This window comes from Magallana gigas, chromosome 10 (genome assembly GCF_963853765.1).
Source record: "Magallana gigas chromosome 10, xbMagGiga1.1, whole genome shotgun sequence".
NCBI classification, from domain to species: domain Eukaryota; kingdom Metazoa; phylum Mollusca; class Bivalvia; order Ostreida; family Ostreidae; genus Magallana; species Magallana gigas.
In genome coordinates, this window is record NC_088862.1 from 8,863,232 (window position 1) to 8,873,102 (window position 9,871).

At 31.8% G+C, this 9,871-nt stretch overlaps 2 long non-coding RNA genes across 2 annotated transcripts; both read left to right on the forward strand.

Moving 5' to 3' along the window:
* Positions 1-367: 367 nt before the first annotated feature.
* Positions 368-1,606, forward strand: LOC117683623 (uncharacterized). The gene is made up of 3 exons (XR_010710093.1): positions 368-684; positions 1,015-1,094; positions 1,507-1,606. It is a non-coding gene; the product is annotated as an uncharacterized lncRNA (long non-coding RNA).
* A 4,000-nt stretch (positions 1,607-5,606) lies between these two features.
* LOC136272031 (uncharacterized) lies at positions 5,607-8,816 on the forward strand. Its single transcript, XR_010709902.1, has 4 exons — positions 5,607-6,007; positions 6,812-6,891; positions 7,306-7,402; positions 8,569-8,816. It is a non-coding gene; the product is annotated as an uncharacterized lncRNA (long non-coding RNA).
* The last annotated feature ends 1,055 nt before the right edge of the window (positions 8,817-9,871 follow it).

Below are 9,871 nucleotides of genomic sequence, written 5' to 3' on the forward strand. Positions count from 1 at the left end.
CATTCTATGTAATTATAAAAGTCTTTGATGATGATGAGACCCCCCCATAACTGTTGTAAAAATACCATACCCCTTATATTAGTTTTATTGAAACTCAATATATCTATGAAACCATTGTAATTGTTTTCATTGAAGTTGAAAATAAATATAGTAGGGAACGCTTGCTTTTTAATCTTTTCATTGTGCTTATATTTACACCAAAAATTAAAAATCTCAATTGGCTACATGAATTATTCTTAAATTGCTTTTAAAACACAAGTTAAAAGAACAATACATCATTCTTATCAAATGATTCTGTAATATTCAGACGTAGGAAAATGCTGACGAAAATGAAATTTGGGCGAAAGCAGAAATGGTTATTTATTAGCCTCTTTCTATATTCTGCTTTGTATTTAAAAAATGTTTTTGCTACAGCAGAAAATCGAAGGATTTTTCTAAACAGGGTCTCTCCAAACGAAGCAGTGCAAAAAGACACTACTCCATGTTTCATTAAAACTATTCCTGTTTCAAATCGTTTGGAGTGTGCCTATAGATGCGTTAACCATCTTCCGGAATGTGCAACTATTTATTATAATGACGCCATGAAACTTTGCAAACTTCTCAGATGTCGCCCAACAGATAAACTGGTAAACAAAAACCTGGTAGGGATCCCTTCTGGATGGGAGTTATTGGAGGACACTGAAGGTGATTAAACTTGTCGTATTATACCTTTACATTTTTAAGGTTTAATAGATACAATGTAGACACTAAACTGAATTATGTTGTTTGTCCCAATTTTTTTTTTAAATTTTAAATCATTGCATGTTTTACAGTCAATAATTACTATACGAAAAACCCCTCGTTCTGAAAAAAAAGTCCGATCTAGATGTTGTTCATTAAATGTTTAATAGTTGGAAACATAAAGAAGTATTACATTCAAAATTGTAAGTTTATTACACGGTAAATGTTGAAAGGGAACTCAAAGACAAAGTTCAAACCCCATCGTCATGTTTTATCCGTTGTGTTTCTTTTCAGCGTGTAAAAGTGGTTGGGCTCTCTTTGCTGGTCATTGTTACTATTACAGTACAATTGGAACAACATGGATCAAAGCTGAGGTATTACTTTAATTATTGTTGATTTTCGGGGTTTTTTCTCTTGCATATACTAAAATCGCCCGTATATGTTTAAGATTAAAACTAATATGTCATAGTCGAGCTTAAATTGACAAATTTTAAAATTTTTCATTTAAAAGACATGAAACTGATTGTGTCATACAAATAAAAGGACATGTATGGCATTTCCTAACAGATCGTGCATTTTTAATTTTGTTTTAAAAGATTTAAACAATATACACATGACAGTGTTAACTCCTGTATTTAAAGATTGATTTTTTTTTTATATTTAACAAAGTTATTTCCAAAATTCCAGATTTAGTTCCTCTTTGCAGAAAAGATCAGACACGCAGTATTCTTCTATATCCTACACGCTTATTGCTTGCTTCAAATTAAAGTCATTCCTATATTGCAGGCATTTTGCAATGGTAGCAGCGCCTCCCTGATAGAAATCTATTCTCAAACGGAAGAGGATTGGATAAAAAATTCATTCCTTTTGCCTGAAACCGGAGGTATATAAATACGAATAATTCAACTGACTTTACTTTAATTAATTCCATCCATTAGTTGGATAAGGGTATGCATTTACTGTATTTGTATTAAAACAAGAGTACAATTCGATTTGATTGGCTTGGATTAAGTAACGTTTACGTTAGTAACAGAGTTTATTACAATAGATTAAACTGGAGCAAAGTTTAAAGGACAAAGTACCTGTCAAATGAGCAGATACAACTAATAGTTGAGAAGATGGGCATTTTGCTTGCTGATGATTGCACTATCTATTATTGATAACATGTACTAGTATATGAATTTGAGTGTTTTCTAATTTTGTTAATTTGCTATTGACACTTTGGGTTTACATGGAACATGTACATGTATATGAGTTTTGAGTGTATCATAGTAAGTGGCAGTTTGGTTAATGAGTCTGCCAACCAAGAAGTTAACATTGCTATATTTTAAACAGAAATTGGTTGACAATTGGTACGCAATAGTTCGAATTTTAATCTTCCAGTTTCATTATTTAAATAAACCCGAAGTACAAATTCCTACATTTTCCCGATTTTCAAATGTATAGTTGTTTTTTAATTGTAATCTTTTTTTCATTCCAGTTAAAATACAATGTCCAAAGTATTGGAGCTGCTCTCTTTGGATCGGTGCTTCGCGCAACCCTATAACGTCCAACTTTTTATATAACAGCGGAAAACCAATTCTCCACCCAAAGTGGGGATTATTTCAACCAGGCAATGAGAAAGGAAATGAAAATTGCGGCTTGTTGTTGCGATCAGGAAAATTACACGACGCTGGTTGCATTGTTTCTGATTTCCATTACATCTGTAAAACGAGAAATGATGTGTTATAAAGTTTGATGTACATTGTAAGTCATTTATCACGGATTATTTCATGTTTTAACTATCTGTTGTTTTTTTGATTTCTATCTATCCAATATGTCTAATTTGGGACATTAATGAATTTTTGAGATGCAAAACAATTGCTATCATCAAAAATTAAAATCAATCTTTGAATGAATGGGTAGTCTAGGAAAATTAATTGCAACCGACACGGCTTTTTTTTTTATTTGACATTTAAAATGATGATTCGCCGTACTTGTTATTGTCACTTTACGCAATTTGAATTTGTACATTTAAGTTTTTAAGCCAATTTTATTTTATGCCGCCAGTCTATAAAAAACTGCTGAATATTACTTAAAAAAACAAACTTTGTAGCTTTTTCTGTATTAAAACCACGTAGATTACTTGTTTATTCAATACATGTATGATGAAGGGTGTAATTTTTATTTTCCCCATAACATCAATGTCTTATATTTTATACTTTACTCTAGATGTTTTATCTTTTGTCACATGAGAATTTTTGTTTAAAACATTATACTCAAAATGTTTTAGATCTCTTGACCAGCATGTTGTTCTAATAAAATGATTTTTACTTGAATTTTGATTTTCGCCTGACTTCTTTATTTAAAGCTCTGCAGCAGGTCTAGAACTATAATATATATAAAAGCTTCAAAACAGAAGAGCTTATACATGTATCAACAATTAAAATTCTGTTTTTAATTATGGTTTTACTCGCATATCGTTGTTAAGAGAACCATCATATATCTAGGAATATCAAAACATAACGCATGTCCATTTAATATTTTGACAATAAAAAACAATAGACTAACTAAAGAGGAAGTCTAAACATTAGTGGGACTTCAAGCTTTGAATGCAACATTAAACAAGATATCTGTGTGTGAATGCTCACTAGTGATAATCCTGGTCTGATGTAAATACACAAAATAAGCAAAAATATAAGCAAAATTGACATTTAAAAGGAAGTTGACATCGACCCTCTCGAATAGGTATTGAAAATCAGAAGGGGTTTTATATATCGCGGCCATGATATTGTGAGCTCCTTCTTTAAAACACATGTGTAAGATTATAACCTAGATTCAAGCCTGGTGTGATGTCAGACTAATAAAAAAAATACCATACTGAGCAATCCAGCAAGCTATAGAAAACAGAACGGGCATTGCGTCATTCGCTGTAAAAATAATGCAAGGGCTAAACAATAATCAAAGTACTGAAGTACTGAAAGCCGGGCGCTTTTGGTGTGTCTTTATGCAGATTGTGTAGTAAAGATTTAATCTCTCTCTCTCTCTCTCTCTCTCTCTCTCTCTCTCTCTCTCTCTCTCTCTCTCTCTCATGCTTTAAATGTCGGCAAAGCGTCAGAGAGCGATCAAATTTTGTAATCGGCTGTAAACAAAATTATGTATGTCTAGTAGAAAAAAATTCAACAGTTGCTGCCTTGAATTTTGCAACAAGCGTTATATATTCAATCCCATTTCTTCAACGCGCAGCAAAGTAGTTCATTGAAATTCATGCGCATTGTATGTGTCCAAAATGCATAGTCTTGTTTTTAAAGCACGTTATTAATAAGAAAACTAAAAAGATGGACAATTCTCTCGAAATTAAAAAAAAAAGAAGAAACAAAATGCCAACACTTTTGACAAAACGTGGCTCTTTGTGTAACGATTTGGTGTAGCGGAAGGTTTTACTTTGACGCTGTTTGCTTTTTTGTTTACTTTTGAAGTTGTGCTATTTATAGTAACATTGCCAATTTACCTGCCTACAGTCAGGACTCTGCTTCCAGCAGAGCCCGGCTAAAACTGAGGTGTTTGACCATTTCTCTAGTACTTGTGATATTAATTGCATTAACTTTAAGTTTACTTGGTGTTCAATGTATTGGTATGTGTTGATGATAAAAAAAATTCATGCATCTGGGAATTAAAATAATACCACTCTTATCATAATCAAAATCTCTGAAATGTTTTACTGAACAATGTTATAAAATTAAAGAACATAATCATTGTGATTTAATTACATTGTAACTTTTAGTATATTATGAAATATTATAGTTTAAAGTTAATTAAATGATTTCTGCAGTAGTGAATTGCTTTGTAAAGATTGCTTTATGTTTTTTGTTAAATTGTTTTCAGTGCTACCCAACTTCTTGAATCACAGCAGGGGTTAGTCTGGGAGGGGGGAGTTTGCGAGGAGCATCTCTATGAATTGTCCATTTGTATCTGTGATTGCGGGTTGGTTGGCCTGGTATAAAAGGGGGTAAATTTTCATTAAATAACTGTAGTCTTGTTGGTTTTGAAGACGTCGGAGGAACAATTAAGGCGAGCGCGTGGAGATTTGGTAATGAATTGGGTTTTCTTAGGGATTTACCAAGTGACACCAACTATTTCACCGAGATCTCTGGTAAACTTATTTAACACCAGTCGGTGTCGGTGAAATTATAGGGTGTTTGCTAATATATTGAAATAGCAGCACCCCCCACCCCCCTTTTATTATTTTAGTTAGGATTTCTCCGATTGCACCTAAATTATTTCAAAAGGTGTAGTCGGTGAACTAGAATCTCGTTAATTTTACACCGAACTTCACCGAAATATTTACCAAGTTGCAAGTTCTGGTGTTTGGTAAAATTCAAATATTGATGGTATATTAAATCATTTTATTAGATTTATCTTGGTCATTAAGTTGGATTTTGTTAAGTTTTGGGTAAAATAAATCATAACTAGGATTTAAAGAATTGGGATTAAATGTGTTCAATTTCATTCATTTATTTTTACATGTTTTTAATTATATAGAAATGGTAGAATAGAATTGGTTCTTATTTTATAAATAAGAGTAAAGGTTTTTCAATATATCATTACATTCGAATTCTTGGGATTTACAACATTCAAAGGAGATTGTGTTAATGTGTGTGATTCAGTAAGGATTACTTATTTTATCATATTCACAATAAAAACCACGTACCCTATTAAAATTGTATTGACGAGTTCACCTCGCGTCGCAACATCATAAGCTCTTTAATCTTTTCATTTTACGTATAGCTTAAAGCCTAATTTAATTCAAAATCTCCATTAGCTACATGATCAATATAATCCTTGAATTGTTTTTAAACATCATTTTAAGAAACAGGGCATCATTCCTTAAGAATAAAAGTCAAATGCAAGACTAACTACTATTCACTCAAAGTTCAAAACATGACGATGCTAATGAAATTTTGGAGAAGGCAGAAATGGTTAGTGATTTGCCTCTTTCTGTATTCGGCGTTGTATTTAAAAGAAATGTTGGTTATTGGAGAAAATCAAAGGATTTTTCTAAACAGGGTCTCCTCAAACAAAGCAGTGCAGAAGGAAACTACTACATGTTTCATAAAAGCTGCCAATGTTTTAAACCGCTTGGGGTGTGCCTATAGATGCGTTAACCGTCTTCCGGAATGCGCAGCTATTTATTATAATGACGCCATGAAACTTTGCAAACTTCTCAGATGTCGCCCAACAGATAAACTGGTGAACAAAAACCTGGTAGGGATCCCTTCTGGATGGGAGTTATTGGAGGACACTGAAGGTGATTAAACTTGTCGTATTATACCTTTACATTTTTAAGGTTTAATAGATACAATGTATACACTACAAAACCTGGTAGGGATCCCTTCTGGGTGGGAGTTACTTGAGGTCAAAGAAGGTATCTAAATCTCTACCCTGAAGGGGAGACAAGACGTTGATCACGCGGCTTTTATTAGTCACATGACATTTATTATAGAATATAAAGTAAAATGTAATAAACATTATGAACTTACCCTTATGATAAAAAAAGAATGTTTGAAGTATAAATAACATTTGCAGAGCAGGCAAGAAGTTAAAAAATGTAAATATAAGCATTAAGCCTTAGTTTTTTAAAGAGATAGTCTCATAATTGCAGCGGTGGGTGCATTGTGTGCATAATAACGCACCTTATGGAAATGTGTATGCTCACTACGCTGGAGTTATGAGACTATTTCTTTCAAATTCTAAGAATTCAACGTGCGTTATGAAAATTTGTATGCACACACCGCTGCAGTTGTGATACTATTTCTTTCAAAAACTAAGGATTTAATGCTTAATTGGATGTGAATACATGTAGTTCGATTTTTGTGTATTGAAATTAAAGACCAGGTATACGTGTATTTACATTGATTGTCAGGAATATATGTATACATCATGCCTAAATTCAGTGGTTTTATTCATTTTAAAAAAATTGAAATTGTGAATAATTATATTGATAACGTGTTTGATATGCTTGATTGTTTTGCATATCAATCAATTACTAAGGATACGAGAGTGCTTGAAAATAAATTGATATAACGATGCTTACACTTTGGGTTTTTTATAGCATGCAGAAAAGGTTGGACACTTTTCGCTGGTTATTGTTACTATTTCAGTGCCATTGGAACAACATGGAACCAGGCAGAGGTAATACCTGTATTATTGTCAATTCCTGTCCTTTCTGTTGCATATTCTAGAAACATCCGGGTGTAATCAAGATGTTATAAAAAATAAACTTTTACAGTTTAGTTTAAATTGATGAAAAACTTTCAATGCACAATAGCTACCTGTAGTAATTCATAGAGTATTGGTTTGTATCATTTCCTTACTGACAATTCACTTTTGAATTTTTCCCCAAAATTAAAAAATAATTGATCGTTGAGTTACAGTTGTACTTTCGTATTTTTGGATGCAATTTCCCCCAACTGTTACAGATAAAGTTACTTTGACAACAACACGCCATAAAGAACGGATGAACTGTGTCTTATGATAAAGAAAATTGTTGTGGCTAATTGCTGTCTACATTTTCACTTTCAACATTGCTATTATTCTAAACTGCAGGCTTATTGCAATAGTAGTGATGCCTCCCTGATAGAAATATATTCTCAAACGGAAGAGGACTGGGTCAAAGATTCATTCCTTTTGCCAGAAACAGGAGGTAAGTGATCACGTGATTAATTGAACTAGTCAAGTTACTTGAAATTTGATTGAATCTTTGTTATATAATGTTAGGCTTTGTATATAGTGAAGTCGCCAATTTCGGGTCATGTCAGACTCTTTCGTTGATATTTTGCAAAATTGTTCAATTTATATTTTCATACTTCATATCTATTTTAAAATATAATTTGTAAGCGCTTTCTAACACTCGTTTTGATTTTCAAAATATATACATGTAAAGAAAAAAAGAAGCCAAATTTGAAAGACATACAGTAGCACCTGCATTTCAATTGAGCATCTATTGCTTTTTTTAAAGTGAGATATAAAATATTTCTTGCATTTTAAAAAAGAATATTTTTTTTTCATTTATACTAAGTCTTACATTACAGTATTCGTTTTAAATGATGCATTGGAGATATTATAATATTAACATTACCAATGTTTCTGAATTTACTTTTCACTACATGTGTTATTTAACTAAGTTTGATTCGGAATTTGATTCGGGATTCGATCACCCCGGCCCATACTGTATTTGATCATATCATAATACTAAAAAAAATGATTCCTTATCCCTAAATAATTACCAGACTTAAATCTTATTGATAATTACATCTGAATTTGAGTGTTCTCCGGTATATCAGTTTGAATTTAACACGGGGGGGGGGGGGGGGGGTCTGAAAAAAAAGTCATGTGACACCAGAGGCCATGACCACGTAAATTTTTGGTGCTGGTGATTTTAGTCTATTGGGGTGTTTTTGATACAAAGTGGGATTTTATTTGACTTATTGTGTGTCAAATAGTGTTCTGTTTGCGATTAACACGGGGTTATCTTAGTACATGTAATACATGCATCATAGTTATTAACATTACAGTTAAACTTAGCTTCATTGACAACGACTGATAAACAAGTTCTACAACTTAAAATAATATAATATCTCGATAAGTTATGAAATAGTTTATGCGACAAGCTTGCATATATAGAAAAATACTTTGCTATATGTTAAAGGGAAATTGGTGATAATAAATAGTTTGAATTTTACAATTTATCATTTTTTTACCAAGTTATTGCCCATTTTATCATTTAGATTAAACTGATGTACCTTCATGCGATACTGAATGGTAATATGATGGTTATATATTATATTTTGTAATCTAATTTCATTCCAGTTGAAAAACAATGCCCATTGCGCTCTAGCTGTTCTCTTTGGATCGGTGCTCATCGCAATCTGACATCCTCCTTATTTACGTATACCAGCGGGAAACCAATTCTATATCCAAAATGGGATGAATCCCAACCAGATATGGACGGTGATGAAAACTGTGTTGCCTTGTATCGGTTGGAAAAGTTACATGACTATTCTTGCAACTTTGATGGTTTTCAATATCTCTGTAAAATGAGAAAAAAATGATGTGAATTAAAGTTACGTGTCAGTCATATAGCTAAGTCTGTTTCATATCTTATCATTTTTAAATACCATATATATATATATATATATATATATATATATATATATATATATATATATATATATATATATATATATATATATATATATACACACACACACATAGTTTTAATCTGTTTCATATTTTAAATATTGTTCTCGGTTGTCATTCAGGTACCTACATGTAATACATAAGCTACATGTTTTTGTTTTTTTTAAATTGACGTTATTCAAACAGATAACTAATTCTAATTCCCTGCAATATCTACTGACAATATATTGGAAAACAAATTAAACGAAAAATATAACAAGTAATCAATCACGAAAAATATTATAAACCTAGTATTTTATTCCAGAAGTTAAGTAAATATACATCCAAAATCGAAAATAGTCTAGCCTGACTTAATAAAGTCATGTAGATTAACTCCTGAGCCACTTAAACTTTGATTATTAATAAGCTATTTAAATTCAATAATAAAATCAATGTAACTTCAAGGGTCCTAAAAATATATGTGAATAATTTTCATCCGACTTTTCATGTTCTAAAATTCAAGTGATTCCTGGTGATGTGGAAAAATCAATGAGGATATTATCTTCTGCAATAATCTTACTTGTACATAGGAAGCTTAAGACGATGGCTTGAGAGAGCGTTAATTTTGCACACAAAAAAGTATGTTCAATTCATCAGTTTATATTTGGCAGTGGAGCAGTGTAAAAGGTGGGGGCGGAACGTTCATTCATTCTTAGACAACCCAACAAACTGATTCAGTTTGTAAAGAAACTAGGACTGTAGGAATTGCTGTCTTTTTCTAAAGGTATTAAAAAACAACAACACAGCTACATGTAAATCTGAGAAAGCTTTGAAAATAGGAATTTAGACAAAAACATTCTTTCAGGATCATTATTCTAGTGGATGTACAGATATGTCAGATATATGTCAGATATCCTTAAGGCTACGCTCTGTTTTCTGTTTTCTGTAAATCTTCAAGTAATGAAAATGACTCTCTCATCTATTAATAAATGTA